The sequence below is a fragment of the Sabethes cyaneus genome, chromosome 1, assembly GCF_943734655.1.
Source record: "Sabethes cyaneus chromosome 1, idSabCyanKW18_F2, whole genome shotgun sequence".
NCBI classification, from domain to species: domain Eukaryota; kingdom Metazoa; phylum Arthropoda; class Insecta; order Diptera; family Culicidae; genus Sabethes; species Sabethes cyaneus.
The window spans coordinates 65,511,593-65,527,782 of record NC_071353.1 but is presented as its reverse complement, the minus strand read 5'-3'; the positions used below and the strand labels follow the sequence as shown (position 1 = coordinate 65,527,782).

Below are 16,190 nucleotides of genomic sequence, written 5' to 3'. Positions count from 1 at the left end.
ATTTTGTTTATTAGTTTGTTGTTGATATTTTTTCAGGGTTTTGTGAATAGAAAAAGAAGAGAAATATTTTTATTTTTGTCTTTCCGTACACGTGGACAGATCTCTTAGCTCCTGTCTTCCGAATGTAAAGCAACACATGTGACCTCTCGGAAACTTATACAATTGTACTAAACTTGATTACATTACACATTATAGACACTAGTTTTAGTCACAAGTTCCTTTCGGAGTAGCATACTCACATCATTTTTAGTTACTGCAACCTAATAATGACCCAAAATTAGTTTTAACCCTAAAGCGACGATAATGGGCTGCTAGGGTTACCAACAACGGCTAACCGCTAGTTATATTATGCTTTTATCACTAGCATTCAAATTCTTTTCGTTTACAACCGCTTACCACTAGAAAGTATAATATTAACATATAAAATAATTTAGTATCAAGGCCATTGCTCAACTTCCCACCCCTCTATTGCCGAGAAGTAAGTAAGCTACTTTAAAATAAACCATACGCAAGGAAAACTCCTTAGATGTCTGGTTAGTATATCTGTCGACAACAATCAGCATGGCTTTTTCATGTAGGGGAACTGTGGGTAAGACGAGCAGAGCTTATGATTTAGAAAACCTAAATACAGTTTACTTCAGTTCAATATATTGTTTTCAAAAGCGGCTAGTGAAATATTTAACAAAAAATGCTTTTCAATGTGTATTTTGAGTATTGAAAATGGTAAAAAAAATTAACTTTTTAGTGCTGCTGGTGAAACGGACAATGTGTGGGGATAATATGGACAGGTATTCTAAATCGCCCAAACTGAGAGCATATTATTATTTTGACCATTAATAAATCGAATACGTAAAATATGATGATGAGCGTGCAAAAAGTGAAGAGGGCAGTACCCCCCCCCCCCCTTCCCAGTAAACCATTTGGTTTGTATATCTCGATTGCAACTGAAATATATGAAATTATATCTGAACGAAAAAGATATATTTCACGCCATATAAGAACATATACAGTGGACCCCCGTTCGTTTGAACGATTCCTCATGCAAACTAACGGGGTTACTTTTTAATTTGAACAACTGGTAACCCGAAATATGCTGAAACCTGTGTGAACTGGTCGCCCTGCTCTTTGTTATTGTTTTGGTGGATTGTTTTAGTTGGCAGTTGCAAGCGCGAATATTGCATTTTCCGATCGGATTTCTATCTTAATCGTTAGGAAAACGAAATGTGAAACCGATTAAACACGCTAGGTCAGTACAAACAAATTGTGTTTATGTGCATTGTCTTCATAAACAAATGATGTCATGTTGAGAATGACGTTTGAACCATTTTTAATTTGCACGTCGTGCAAACCAACGGGGTTCAAATTAAAAAGTGTTCAGATTAAAAATGGTCAAACGAACGGGGGTCCACGGTATGTACCAAAGTGGAGGCGATATACGTGCGAAAATTTTGACAACTATTTGTAATTCTATTTTGCGTAGTTTTTATAACACGCAACTAAATACTCCTGAATATATGATTAAGATATAATCAAATATTGCAATCGTCTATACTGCTTTATAATTCACAGTCATGAATTGTATATGAAGACACGCACGACTGCAAAACAACTTATTGTTCACTTCGATTTGACATACTCTAATCATTATAGAATTCCAATGTGAAATAGACATGAAAACGATTTAATGTGAACTTTCTATTACAATTTTGTGTTATCTGGGTACTACCAGTGGCAGCCAATCGAAAACTGATAGGGGCAATATGAACACGCATTCTAAAATCTATTTCTTGCCTGGTTGCTGCAAATGTGTTTGAAGTCCACATTTGCCGGTTAAATTTTCATTTATATGCATAAGATATTACACAATAAGAAGCAAAATCAATAATTTTATTATAATACTAGCTGACCCGACAAATTTCGTATTGCCACAAATTAACCTGTGTTGTACATAATCATGAATCTCGGATGATCTTTGTCACAATCTCGAGTTTTGCAAGCCCCCCAGTGGACGGCGCTTCCGACGGCGGGTCACCGGCAACACTCTCGACCCTCTCGTCCTGAATGATCTAGTGTTACTATAGATAGTTTTTGTGGTCTTGTATTGACTAATGTTTTATGGAAGAGTCTCGAATTTCTCGAGTTCGATTAGTTTTTGAGTTTCGCAAAAATTTCTGTTTTATTTGTATGAGAGTCCATACGCCTACCACAGGGGTGAGAGGTCTCTAACTATCGTAAAATAAATTCAAGACTCCAAAATCTCCCACATGCCAAATTTGGTTCCATTTGCTTGATTAGTTCTCAAGTTATAAGGAAATTTGAATTTCATTTGTATGGGAGCTCCCCTCTTAAAAGGGGAAGGGGTCGTAATTCACCAAAGAAAAAAATTTCTGCCATCTAAAACTCCCACATGCCAAATTCGGTTCCATTTGATTGATTAGTTCTCGAGATAAGAGGAAATTTGCATTTCATTTGTATGGAAGCCCACCCTCTTAAAGGGGAGATGGGCCATAACTCGCTTTCTAAAGAAGAGAGGGGTCTCAATTCACCATAGAAAAAAATCTTGCGTCCAAAACCACTTACATGTCAAATTTGGTTCCATTTGCTAGATTAGTTCTCGAGTTATGAGGAAATTTGTTTTTCATTTGTATAGGAGCCCCCCCTCTTAAATTGGGGAAATCCATAGAAAATATTCTTGCCTACAAAAACACCCAAATGATAAATTTGGTTCCATTTGCTTGATTAGTTCTAGAGTTATGAGGAAATTTGTATTTCGTTTGTATGAGAGCCCCCCTCTTAAAAAGGTAAGGGGTCCTAATTCATCATAGAAAAAATGGTTGCCTCCAAAAACACCCACATGCCAAATATGGTTCCATTTGCTTGATTAGTTCTCGAATTATGAGGAAATTTGTATTTCATTTGTGTAGAAGCACCCCCTCTTAAAGTTGGGAGGGGTCCTAATTCACCATAGAAAATATTTTTGCCTCCAGAAACCTCCACATGCCAAATTTGGTTCTATTTGCTTGATTAGTTCTCGAGTTATGAGGAAATTTGAATTTCATTTGTATAGGAGCCCCCCCTCCTAAAGTGAGTAGGGGTCCCAATTCATCATAGAAAAAATTTTTGTCTCCAAAAACACCCACGTGCCAAATTTGGTTCCATTTGCTTGATTAGTTCTCGAGTTATGAGGAAATTTGTATTTCGTTTGTATAGGAGCCCCCCCTCTTAAAGTGGGGAGGGGTTCTTGTTCACCATAGAAAATATTCATGCCCTAGAAAACTTTCACATGCAAAATTTGGCTCCATTCGCTTGATTAATTCTCGAGTTATGAGGAAATTTGCATTTCATTTGTATAGAAGCCCCCCTTCCTAAAGTGGGGAGGGGTCCCAATTCATCATAGAAAAAAATTTTATCTCCAAAAACACCCACGTGCCAAATTTTGTTCCATTTGCTTGACTAGTTCTCGAGTTATGAGGAAATTTGTATTTCGTTTGTATGGGAGCCCCCCCTCTTAAAGTGGGGAGGGGTTCTAATTCACCATAGAAAATATTCTTGCCCTCGAAAACTTTCATATGCCAAATTTGGTTTCATTTGCTTGATTAGCTCTCGAGTTATGAGGAAATTTGTATTTCATTTGTATAGGATCCCCCCCTCCTAAAGTGAGGAGGGGTCCCAGTTCATCATAGAAAAAATTTTTGTCTCCAAAAACACCCACGTGCCAAATTTGGTTCCATTTGCTTGATTAGTTCTCGAGTTATGAGGAAATTTGTATTTCGTTTGTATAGGAGCCCCCCCTCTTAAAGTGGGGAGGGGTCCTTATTTATCATAGAAAATATTCTTGCCCTCGAAAACTTTCACATGCCAAATTTTGTTCCATTTGCTTGATTAGTTCTTCAGTTATGAGGAAATTTGTAGTTCATGTGTATAGGATCCCCCCTCCTAAAACGGGGAGGGGTCCCAATTCATCATAGAAAAAATTTTTGTCTCCAAAAACACCCACATGCCAAATTTGGTTCCATTTGCTTCATTAGTTCTCGAGTTATGAGGAAATTTGTATGGAAGCCCCCCCTTTTGAAGAGGAGAGGAGTTATAATTCCCCATATAAACAGGGGAGGGGTCTCAATTTACCATAGAATAAATTCTTGTCACCGAAAACACCCACATGCCAAATTTTGTTCTATTTGCTTGATTAGTTGTCGAGTTATGCAGAAATTTGTGTTTCATTTGTATGGGAGACCCCCCTCTTAGTGGGGGGAGGGGTTTCTAACCATCACTAAAACCTTTCCTGGCCCCAAAAAACCTCTACATGCATATTTTCATGCCGATAGGTTCAGTAGTTTTCGATTCTATAAGGAACATACAGACAGACAGACAGACAGAAATCCTTCTTTATAGGTATAGATGTTCACTTATCACCTTACCCAGAACCAGCCCAGAATGAATATATGTAGTAAATCAATAATTCAAAAACCAAAAAGCCACAAACATTTCCGATTGCAGGTAACAGTAAGAGGAGAAAATTACGATTGAAATATTTCAGAGCAATTCCTGCTTAAAGCGCTGGGAAAAGAGCCATTTTTGTTTCGACTATTGTTAATTGAAAAGAAATTTGGTTGATGTGTTGGATGCCAAGTAAGGATTCATTTTCAATGAAACTTAATTTTTTAAGTCAAACGTAACTGTTCAAAAGGGCTTGTTTAGAAATGAGGTCAATGTTTAATATATAGCCTAAATTATGCTCTAAAATCTGGTGAAGTGTTATCGATACGGACACTCCTTCGAATTTAAAACAAATCTTTAAAATTTGACAAATTTAAATTAAAATAAATACCTAAATTTTACTTTCTTTTGATAAAACTCAAACAAAATCAAATTCTACGTATAATTTTGAACAAAATATGTCATATAAACATGTTTCTCAGGCTCACTTTCAAACCACAAGCCCATTCATCATGAAATTTGGAAGTTAAGGTTTTGAAAGGCTCCCCTTTCATATGCAAACAATTTTGTTCAAATCAGTGAAGGGACCTAAAAGTCCGATCAGTATGAAATTCAATAGCGACTTATGGGATACCTAGACCTTTCATTTGACACTAAGATCATAAAAATCGGTCCAGCCATCTCCGTAGTACAATACAGTGTTAATAAAGCCATTTTCAAGTTTCGAAATTACCTCGAAGTTTCGAAGAATCACGGGAGTGAAATACCACATTAGTCGACATAACAATGCATTATATGTATTGCTCAAATAACTAGCACACTTGAACAATAAAACTATAAAAATTTGTACGAAATGGTTACTTTTATTTAAATGTATACAAAAGTATCTTGAACATCAAAATTTATTATGCCGATTCTACGTTGAAAATGCATCTTTTTCATACATACAAAACACATTATTTAGTCATGAAAATGTCCGGAAGCTTCAGGTAGACGTGTTTAAGCGTTCGTTCACTAACAATTCAGACAGAATTACGCATGCCCCTGGTATTCAAAACCCCATATCTCACAAACTACCAATATTGTTTTTTACCTTTGTTATACTCAGTGACGTAGCCAGGATTTTCGGGAGGGGGGGGGGTCAAGCCGTTTTTTTATTAGAGAAGTTTCAAACCTAAGAAGTTCACTCGCCTCTTGAAGAAGGCCAAGTCATTATGCAGAAAACCATGTGTTTAAGAAATATATTTAATGTTTATGTTATGTTTTGCCTTTCTACTATATAAATATATAGTATAAAGGTATAGAAATCACTTGGAAAACCGAAAATGGAAAGAAGGTCCTGCGGGCCGAATGTTATATACCATTCGACTCAGTTTCGAAAACTGAGCATTTTCTGTGTGTGTGTGTGTGTATGTATGTGTGTGTGTGTATGTAACGCTTTCAATCTCACTCACTTTTCTCGGAGATGGCTGGACCGATTTTAATGTTCTTAGTGTCAAATGAAAGGTCTAGGTGTCCCATTGGTCGCTATTGAATTTCATACTGATCGGACTTTTAGTTCAAAAGTTATGTATAAAAATACGAAAAATATGGGACTTCATTATCTCATAGATCCCTTAACCGATTTGAATAAAATTGATTGCATATGAAAGAGGACCCTTAACTTCCAAATTTCAAGACGATTGGACTTGTAGTTTGAAAGTTACATAAAGAAATGTGAAAAAATAGTATTTAAAACCTATTTTTGTAACATTTAAGAATTAATTCAATGAAAAACATCACACATTTTATTATTATTTGAAAATTACTGCTGAGATCTATCAAACGAAACCGAGTTATTGAAAATCGAACGGTTCATTCAAAAGTTATTCAAACTTTAACACTTAAGCACCGTATATTAAACCGTTAAAACGTATGAAATCAAAACATATCAATCAAATGTTGATTGTATTCAATGTGTGCAATGTATGTATGTATGTATGTATGTATGTATGTATGTATGTATGTATGTATGTATGTATGTATGTATGTATGTATGTATGTATGTATGTATGTATGTATGTATGTATGTATGTATGTATGTATGTATGTATGTATGTATGTATGTATGTATGTATGTATGTATGTATGTATGTATGTATGTATGTATGTATGTATGTATGTATGTATGTATGTATGTATGTATGTATGTATGTATGTATGTATGTATGTATGTATGTATGTATGTATGTATGTATGTATGTATGTATGTATGTATGTATGTATGTATGTATGTATGTATGTATGTATGTATGTATGTATGTATGTATGTATGTATGTATGTATGTATGTATGTATGTATGTATGTATGTATGTATGTATGTATGTATGTATGTATGTATGTATGTATGTATGTATGTATGTATGTATGTATGTATGTATGTATGTATGTATGTATGTATGTATGCATGTATGCATGTATGTATGTATGCATGTATGTATGTATGTATGTATGTATGTATGTATGTATGTAGGTGATGACAATTTGCAATGAAATTCAAGAAAAGTGAGAAACATGTCAATAGTCTGAAGTTTTTGAAGCCTCTTAGTGGAATACGAACTCTGAAATAGAGAAAAAAAAAATTTTTACCTACTAAACTGCCCATGGATGCATAGTTGACGTAAAAACCAAAATGACCAAAATGTACTTTTTCGGTCCTACGCACTCTTTATTTATTATTATTAACTCTTAACTATGTTGTTCACATGCCCAATACTCAAACAACATATGTTTGTTCGAAAATATTCGAGAAATTTAGGAAAATTGAGTTACTCTGCTATTGGTTTCACGTAATGCTAATGGTTGACGTAATTTCCTGCATAATCAATCAGCATAGTAACCTATTTGTTTTTGTAGCTTGACGCCAAGTTATGGGAATAATCGTTCAAAAAACAGTCTGTTTATTCACATAAACTGGCGTTCGCATTTTTTAAACACAATAAATGAGGAATGAATCATGAAACCCCATCAGTCCTCTTTTGATTAATAAACTCTACTAAATAGACAGATTATTCGTTTGAAAAAGTTTATAGCAAAGATTATATGGCTTTATTTCACGATAAAAATGCGTTTTCTCAACAATCATGGTGCTGGTGGTTACGTCGACTGTGCATCCATGGGCAGTAAATTCCACTATTTAATATTTATTCGCGACAGATACGTATACGCTTAGAAATAAGACACTTATGTAGCCTGCGCGTCGTAGGCGAACTACGTATCTGTCGCAAATAAATATTAAATAGTGGGATTCAATCGAAAAGTTTTTTCTTTTCTTTGATTTCAGATTTCAATTGTCATTTTTTTCACTTGCTGTTACTCTCAATTGTACAAGAAAAGCAAAAAGCGGAGAAAAGCAGTTAATTTAAGTATATAAGTACATATAGTGGTGTATAGGATCAAAATACTAGTGAGTTAATTTTTCCAAATAAATTTATACAAATTTCATACAAATTTTGCGCATTAATAGATGCTCTTTTCAATCCATAGATACTAGAGCTTAGAAATGTTATATGAATAATAGGAAGTAAACGTTGCACGGTAGTAACTTTGTAAGATTTGTTTTCGTTAGTGACATTTTAAAGGACACATGTCTTATGTCATGTATCATATTTTATTAATAAATCAAAAATGACAAGCACTGGAAATCATATTGATCATATTTCTCATTCTCAAGCATGTTTATGGCGCAGTTTTTGCACTATTTTTCGACCTCATCTTGTTTTCCTAACCCTCTAACATTGTAAAAACGATGTGATCAAGTTAATGACTATCTTTTCATGAAAGTACATTCAAAAGAAGCTTAAGTTTTGATTTTCATGCAAAAATAATTATCTGAAGGAGCGCCAACTAAGAAAAAAGCAAAGTATAATAATAATTTTTCTGAACTCTTGTTTTTCAAAGATGCTAACTTTCGAACGCATGGTATTAATATCAAAATATCAAAAAAATCTACCCCAAAAAACCACTAAAAAACCACTCAAAAAAAAATATCAAAAAATCTGCTATGAACACATATTTCATATTGTCAGTTCGAAAAAAGTTTCGTATGTGGCTCTGAAACCCGAAAGTTAAGGCCAACCGATTATAAAACTAAATAAGGTGTTCATCAAATAACATAAATGACGCTTAAAGTATTTACGCACCCAAGGAAAGAAAATATAATTATTCTACGCAATACGTTGTGAATTTTTCTGGCAAATAAGGATTTTGAGGAATACGGAACGGATATTTAAAAATTTAGTCAAGTTAATTATAGATGTTCCTGAGAAATTAAATAATGATTATTGTGGCAGTAGAAAGGCTAGGTCACGCCGCTAGGTGGATTAATTCGGGTTTTCTAATTAATTAATTAATTAATTTAGCTAAGTATTCATGTAAGTTACATGATGTAACACGAGTAACTTTGTAATGGTTTTCAAAAGTTTGCGTACAATATGATTTCTGCTAATTAGTTTTCTGTTAAGAATAATGTTTTATAGGATTTTTAAAGACTGCATAGCTCACTTTTCCCTCTGCAAGACGCTTCTATTAAGGAACATACGCCGCTCAAAGCTGACGATGTATAAAGCGCTAATCAGACCGGTAGTCATATTCTACAGCTGACGAATTTCTTGCTGGTTCTCTTCGAGATCAGGATCCGGCCACCTGTTGTCGTTTGTAGGCACTTCAAGGTCAACTTCCGTTGCGTTTCCTATTGCTATATCGCCGTTGAGGTGCTCATCGAAATGCTGCTTCCATCTGTCGACCATCTCGCGCTCATTGTGATTAGATCCCCTTCCGCATCTCTTCACATGTCAGGTTTAGGTGTGTAGCCCTCACAAGTTTGGTTCGCCTTCTCGTAAAACTTGCGCGTGCCATTAGCCCGGAATAGTTGTTCCAGCTCCTCTCGATCTCTTTTCCTCAGGATCATGGCCAACTCATTCCGCGCTCGTCGTTACTTGGCCAAATTCTCTCTTGGATATGCTTAGATAGTTTTTCCAAGCCCTTTTTTTCCTCTCTATACCTCTTGTTGGCATTCCCCGTCAAACCATTCATTTCGTGCACTTGAGGTTTCCACTCCTAGCACCGAGGTTGCGGCCTCGTTGATGGCCGAGCGTATCGTACTCCATCCGTTTTATAGATTCGAAGCATCTAGCTCCACAGAAGAATGCAGAGCTTCATCCAGTACGCGCATGTAGTTTTCAGCAACTGGCGGTATGTTTAACCGAGAAGGGCGGTTTTGTTGCGAGGTACAAACCGTTGATAGTTTTGAGCGCACATGTACTGCTACTAGGTAATCGTTCGAGTGGATATCCGTATCCCGTAGGGAGCGTACGTTGGTGATTTTCGAAAAAAAACCGGCCGTCGGTGAGAAGATGGTCGAGTTGATTCGAAGTTCGTTGGTCAGGTGATCTCCAGGTGGCTTTGTGGATATCTTTGTGGGAAAAGAAAGTGCATGTGATCACCAAATCTCGGGAAGCTGCAAAGTTGATGCATCGCTGGCCGTTGTCGTTCGTGTCGATGTGCAGGCTATGGGGCCCGATCGCCGATCTATACATTGCTTCCCTGCCGACCTGGGCGTTTATATCCCCGATGACGATCTTGATGTCCCGTGGTGAGCAGTTGTCGTACGTTGCCTTCAGCTGCGCATAGAACGCTCCCTTCTCGTCGTCGGGTGTACCTTCGTGTGGACAATGTACGTTTATGATGATGTAGTTGAAGAAACGGCCTTTTATCCTCAACACGCACATCGTCTCATTGATCGCTTTCCAGTCCATTACGCGATCCTGCATTTTGCCCAACACTACGAAGCCAGTTCATAGCACGTTGGTCGCTGCATCGCTCTGGAAAAATTGGACTTTACCGCCACGGATCCTCCACACCTTCTCGTCTTTGCGACAGATATCCTGCAGTGCCACGATGCCAAACTTTCGGGGCTCTAACTAATGGAGCAGCTTGTCACCACCAACGAAATCGAGCGATCTGCAGTTCCAGGTACCAAGACTTCATACCATGTCCTTAATTCGTCACCTTTGTCCATGCCGAATATTCCAAGTAACAGAGAGCTGTATAGTTGAGAACCTTCACAGATTGTGAGAGATAGAAAATGATGTCGGTTATATTGTTATTCAAAGGCGCACTCATCCAAAATATGCTTGTGCTACTATTTTAGTTTGGTGTATTGTTATTCTGCATTGAATTTTTTTTAATGTAAGCCAAAATATTTTGGGGGGGGGGACAAGGCCCCCAGGGCCCCTTCCTGGCTACGTGGCTGATACTATATAACAATGGTTTAGAAATTGGTCGAAAAACACGAAATTGATCCGAGGCCCGGAGGGCCGAATCACATATACCAATCGATAGAGCTCGACGAACTGAGCAATGTCTGTGTGTGAGTATGTGTGTATGTGTGTGTGTGTGTGCAGCTTATTTTCTATCGCCTGTTTCTCAAAGGTGATTGAACCGATTCGTTCAATTTTACTTTTGTTTGAAAGGTATTATTGCTATTGAATTGCTCTGCGGTCCGACGTTTCCTTTAAAAGTTATAAGCAAAACTGTGAAAACTACGCGACACGCGTTTCTCCGGAACTACGCAATCAATTTCAACGATCTTAGTACCAAACGAAAGCTCTTGCTATTACTAAACTTTTTACTAAGTTTTATTGAAAACGGACAAGCAGTTTAAAAGTTAGCCTTAAAAAACCTGTTTTGACTTGGTACAAATGATCGCCTGTTTCTCAGAGATGGCTTAACCGATTTATGCGCTATTATTCTCATTTGAAAAGTAATATAACCTTATAGATAACTATTGATTTGTTTTTTGATTGAACGTTTATTACAATCCTTTACAACATATAAAAGTTTACAATAATTTTCGACGATTTCATCTTAGATAATTTATCTAGTTTAAATTAGTTTAGCATCAGATTAGAGGTTTTAATGCTGCAAATTTATTTGCAAAATTTCAGAAGAATTGGTTTTACCGGTCAAAAGATATTAACCCTCGAACACTCGCGCCAACTTTTGTAACAAGGTTACTCGCGCGCACAATAGCCCAAAACCAAAAAAAAAAACGTTCGCATTAGAGCTTTGACTGGGAAAACCTGATTTAAAGTTCTTCAAACCTTCGGAAGAGTTTCTTTAAATTGAAAGCTCTATCGTCTGGTAGAATTTAAATTTTGATTAATCCCCCTAAAAGTGAAATAAAAAAAAATATTTTTCTTCAGTTTCAATAAAATACATTGATGTGTTCTGTACAGTTTAAGAGCATATTATTAAAAGAAACTTAGCTGAAGACAGTAACCTTCTATCTTTTCAACGGAGATAAAAAATCTAATTTATTTTACATGAATTTGGAAAATCAGTTTTTCCATTTTAGCTCGTTTTGTAATTGTTGTATGACTTTTTCATATTGTACAAATAGTAAAAATATACAACTTTGCTTGTTGAGGAACTGTAGAACTTTGATTATAAAAAAATACCCTAAGTTTGACCCCGAATCACCCGAATATCGACAGACGGATACATTTAAAACATTTTACAGTTGCTGATAGTTTTGCTGCATACATACACCATTTTACCATATGAAGAAACGAGAGAAAATTCCAGTGGGCCCAATTGCGGTACACCTCACATACTGATTGCTTCGTTTCTGTGGTGTCAGTTTTTACTGATCTATTTTCCTAACAATTTAAAGTATTAATGCATTAAATTATTATGGCATTTTGCTCATAACAAGTTTATTGAAGAATATACGTTAGTTAAACATCGATTTGTAACTTTATAACAATATGGCATTCTAAAACCTACACGTGTTGTACAAAATATAACAGCGTGAATAACCGAACGTTAATAAAAATTGATGAAATTTCTTCAGGAAAACTTTATTGAGTCAAATGGAATGCCATTACAGGAAATTATGCATAATTTAAAAGCCTATAAACTAGACCTTTTCTACGCAATGTATATGTTAAAGAGTAATATTTACTCTTACAACTTACTTTTACTTGCACTTACTCAAATTAGTAAAACTCTTACTCAGTACTTACTCAGCAATTTCATGAAAACAGGATCTATCAAAATTTATAAGTGCTCCTATTTTGTTCAAATTTTGTAAACTTATTCAATTTCCAAAAAAAAATTAAGTAAACAAACGCTCTACGCAACGTTAATGTAGATGAAGACCGTATAACAAAGGTTCCTTTCGCCACTAGGTGGATTAAATCGGGTTTTCTAGTTAAGTGATTCTTATATAGAATTTTTTGGCGAACGTTTTGAGCATATTCATTTGAAAATAAAATTGGGGGTGTTTTGAGATATTCGCATTTTTCGTTTTAAATTGCAAAAAAATGTATGATGGTGACAAATTAAATAAAAACTGGTAACATCATTCGGTTGCGCTGCCCCAAAAACCCGTAGAAAAAGTATATTAGCATGTCTTCACATCAAACTGTTTCAGAGATATTTAAATCGGCTGGTAAACGGCTGAATAATGCGTACCGTCGGTGCCTTGTGCACGTGTAGGCATAAAATAGACCCTACAGTGGTTCATAGCCTCTTATTCAGCAACTCCTATTCCTACCGCCTCGTGATACCAGCCGGGATACGAACAACTTTGGTGGAGATCGGGTAACCAACCCCGGTGGAAGCCAAGGTCGTATGCTGACAGGAAAGGAGGGCTCTTTCGAGCTTCGTTGGCCCTCCGGCGAAACAGGGGGTTGGTGTAGCAGGCTTTGCAAGCCGTCACCACGAAAAATATTAAAGCATGGAACGAAGAACAAATATATTCTTACTGGAACAATCGGAATAGACCCACGCGACGAAAAAGGACTATGGATTGGAAACTCGGGACGTGGAACTGCCGATCTCTCAACTTCCAAGGGAGCACTCGAGTGCTCTCCGACGTATTGAAGAGCCGCAAGTTCGACGTCGTTGCGCTGCAGGAGGTGTGCTGGAAGAGCTCAACGGTACGTACGTTCAGAGATGGACATACCATCTACCAGAGCTGCGGCAACACACACGAGCTGGGTACAGCTTTCATAGTGATGGGCGAGATGCGGAAACGGGTGATTGGGTGGTGGCCAATCAATCCTCGAATGTGCAGGTTGAGAATCAAGGGCCGATTCTTCAACATAAGCATCATCAACGTGCACAGCCCTCACCTCAGAAGTACCGATGACGACAAGGATGAATTCTACGCGCAGTTGGAGAGTGAATACGACCGCTGCCCAAAACATGATATCAAGTTCGTCATCGGGGATTTCAATGCTCAGGTCGGCCAGGAGGAGGAATACAAACCGGTGATTGGAAGGTTCAGTGCACACCAGCGAACCAATGAAATGGGCCTAAGACTTATCGACTTTGCCGCCTCCAAGAATATGGCCGTACGTAGTACCTTTTTCCAGCACAGAATCCACCATAAGTACACCTGGAGGTCACCAAATCAGACAGAATCACAGATCGACCACGTTTTGATCGACAGTCGGCACTTCTCAGACATTATCGACGTCAGATCCTATCGAAGCGCTAACGTTGACTCGGACCACTACCTAGTGATGGTTAAGATGCGCCCAAGACTCTCCGTTGTGAATTGTGCCTCGGTTAGATCTCGCGCGGCTGAAGCAGCCAGACGTCGCCGCAAACTACGCGCATTCACTCGAAGCTGCACTGCCGGAAGAGGACGAGCTGGACGAAGCCCCTCTCGAGGACTGTTGGAACACTATCAAAACAGCCATCAGCAGTGTAGCGGATAGCTCCATCGGGCATGTGGCCCGGAATCAGCGGAACGATTGGTTTGACGATGAATGTAGGAGGGTGATGGATGAGGAGAACGCTGCGCGGGCGGCCAAGATGCGCAGTACCACACGTCAGAACGTGGAAAGACACAAACAGAAGAAGATGCAGCGAAACCAAATCTTTCGGGATAAAAAGCGCAACCTGGAAGAGCAGGAATATGCGGAGTTGGAGCGGCTGCATCGTTCTCAGGAAACGCGGAAGTTCTACCAGAAACTGAACGGATCCCGCAAAGGCTTTGTGCCGCGAGCCGAAATGTGTCGGGATAAGACTGGCAGTATTCTGACGGACGATCGTGAGGTGACCGATAGGTGGAAGCAGCACTTCGACGAACACCTGAATGGCGCCCAGGCGGAAAACCATGGCGGCGGGGAAAGCGATTTCGACGGTGCAGCAAACGGGGAAAAGGTGCCAGCCCCAACGATAGGCGAAGTTAAGGAGGCCATCATGCAGCTAAAGAACAACAAGTCAGCTGGAAAAGATGGCATCGGAGCGGAGCCTATTAAAATGGGACCAGAAAAGCTGGCCGTTTGTCTGCACCGACTAATTGTTAGAATTTGGGATACGGAACAGCTACCGGAGGAGTGGAAAGATGGGGTTATCTGCCCGATCTACAAAAAGGGCGACAAGTTGGACTGTGAGAACTATCGAGCGATCACCGTTCTCAATGCCGCTTATAAAGTGCTGTCCCAAATCATTTTCCGCCGTCTATCACCAATTGCGAATAGATTTGTGGGAACTTATCAAGCCGGCTTCGTCGAAGGTCGGTCTACAACGGATCAAATATTTACACTGCGGCAAATCCTCCAAAAGGGCCGTGAATACAGAGTTCCCACGCATCATTTATTCGTTGACTTCAAAGCCGCATATGATACCATCGACCGGAAAGAGCTATGGAAAATCATGGACGAGAACAGCTTCCCCAGGAAGCTCATCAAACTGATTAAATCTACGATGGATGGTACGCAGTGCTGTGTTCGGATTTCGGGTGGATTGTCAAGTTCATTCGAATCACACAGAGGGCTTCGTCAAGGTGATGGTCTTTCATGCCTGCTGTTCAACATAGCGCTACAAGGTGTTATGAACCGAGCGGATATCAACACGCGGGGCACGATATTCAACAAATCTAGTCAATTCGTCTGCGTTGCCGATGACATGGATATTATCGGCAGAACATCTGTGGCGGTGGCTGAACAGTACACCAGACTAAAGCGCGAAGCAGAAAAGATTGAGTTAAAGGTAAATACGTCTAAAACAAAGTACATGCTGGCCAGCGGAACCGAGGCCGAACGACACCGCTTGGGCAGTAGTATATTGATCGACGGCGATGAGTTTGAGGTAGTCGATGAATTTGTCTACCTTGGCTCACTGGTAACGGCGGACAATGATACCAGCCGTGAGATTCGGAGGCGTATTATCAGCGGAAGTCGTGCTTACTATGGGCTCCACAAGCAATTGCGGTCGAGCAGACTAAGTCCCCGTACAAAGTGCACCCTGTACAAGACGCTTATTAGACCGGTTGTTCTCTACGGGCATGAAACATGGACAATGCTCGAGGAGGACCTGCGAGTGCTCGGAGTTTTCGAACGACGAGTGCTAAGAACGATCTTCGGCGGCGTACAGGAGAACGGAGTATGGAGGCGGAGGATGAACCATGAACTCGCACAGCTCTATGGCGAACTCAGTATCCAGAAGGTGGCTAAAGCTGGACGGATGCGATGGGCAGGGCATGTTGCAAGAATGCCGGACAACTGCCCTGCAAAGATGGTGTTCGCCTCAAATCCGGTAGGAACAAGACGACCAGGAGCGCAGCGAGCAAGATGGTTAGACCAGGTGGAGCGAGATCTGGCCGAGAGTACTCGGTGTCCGAGGAATTGGAGAGCGGTAGCCCTCAACCGAGTTACATGGAGAAATTTTGTTCAACAGGCTTTGTCTTAGGACG

At 38.9% G+C, this 16,190-nt stretch overlaps 1 protein-coding gene across 1 annotated transcript in view; it reads left to right on the top strand.

Moving 5' to 3' along the window:
- The window catches only part of LOC128733205 (tyramine receptor 1-like), a 139,627-nt gene that overhangs the window by 83,070 nt on the left and 40,367 nt on the right, over window positions 1-16,190 (top strand). The window lies entirely within an intron of this gene.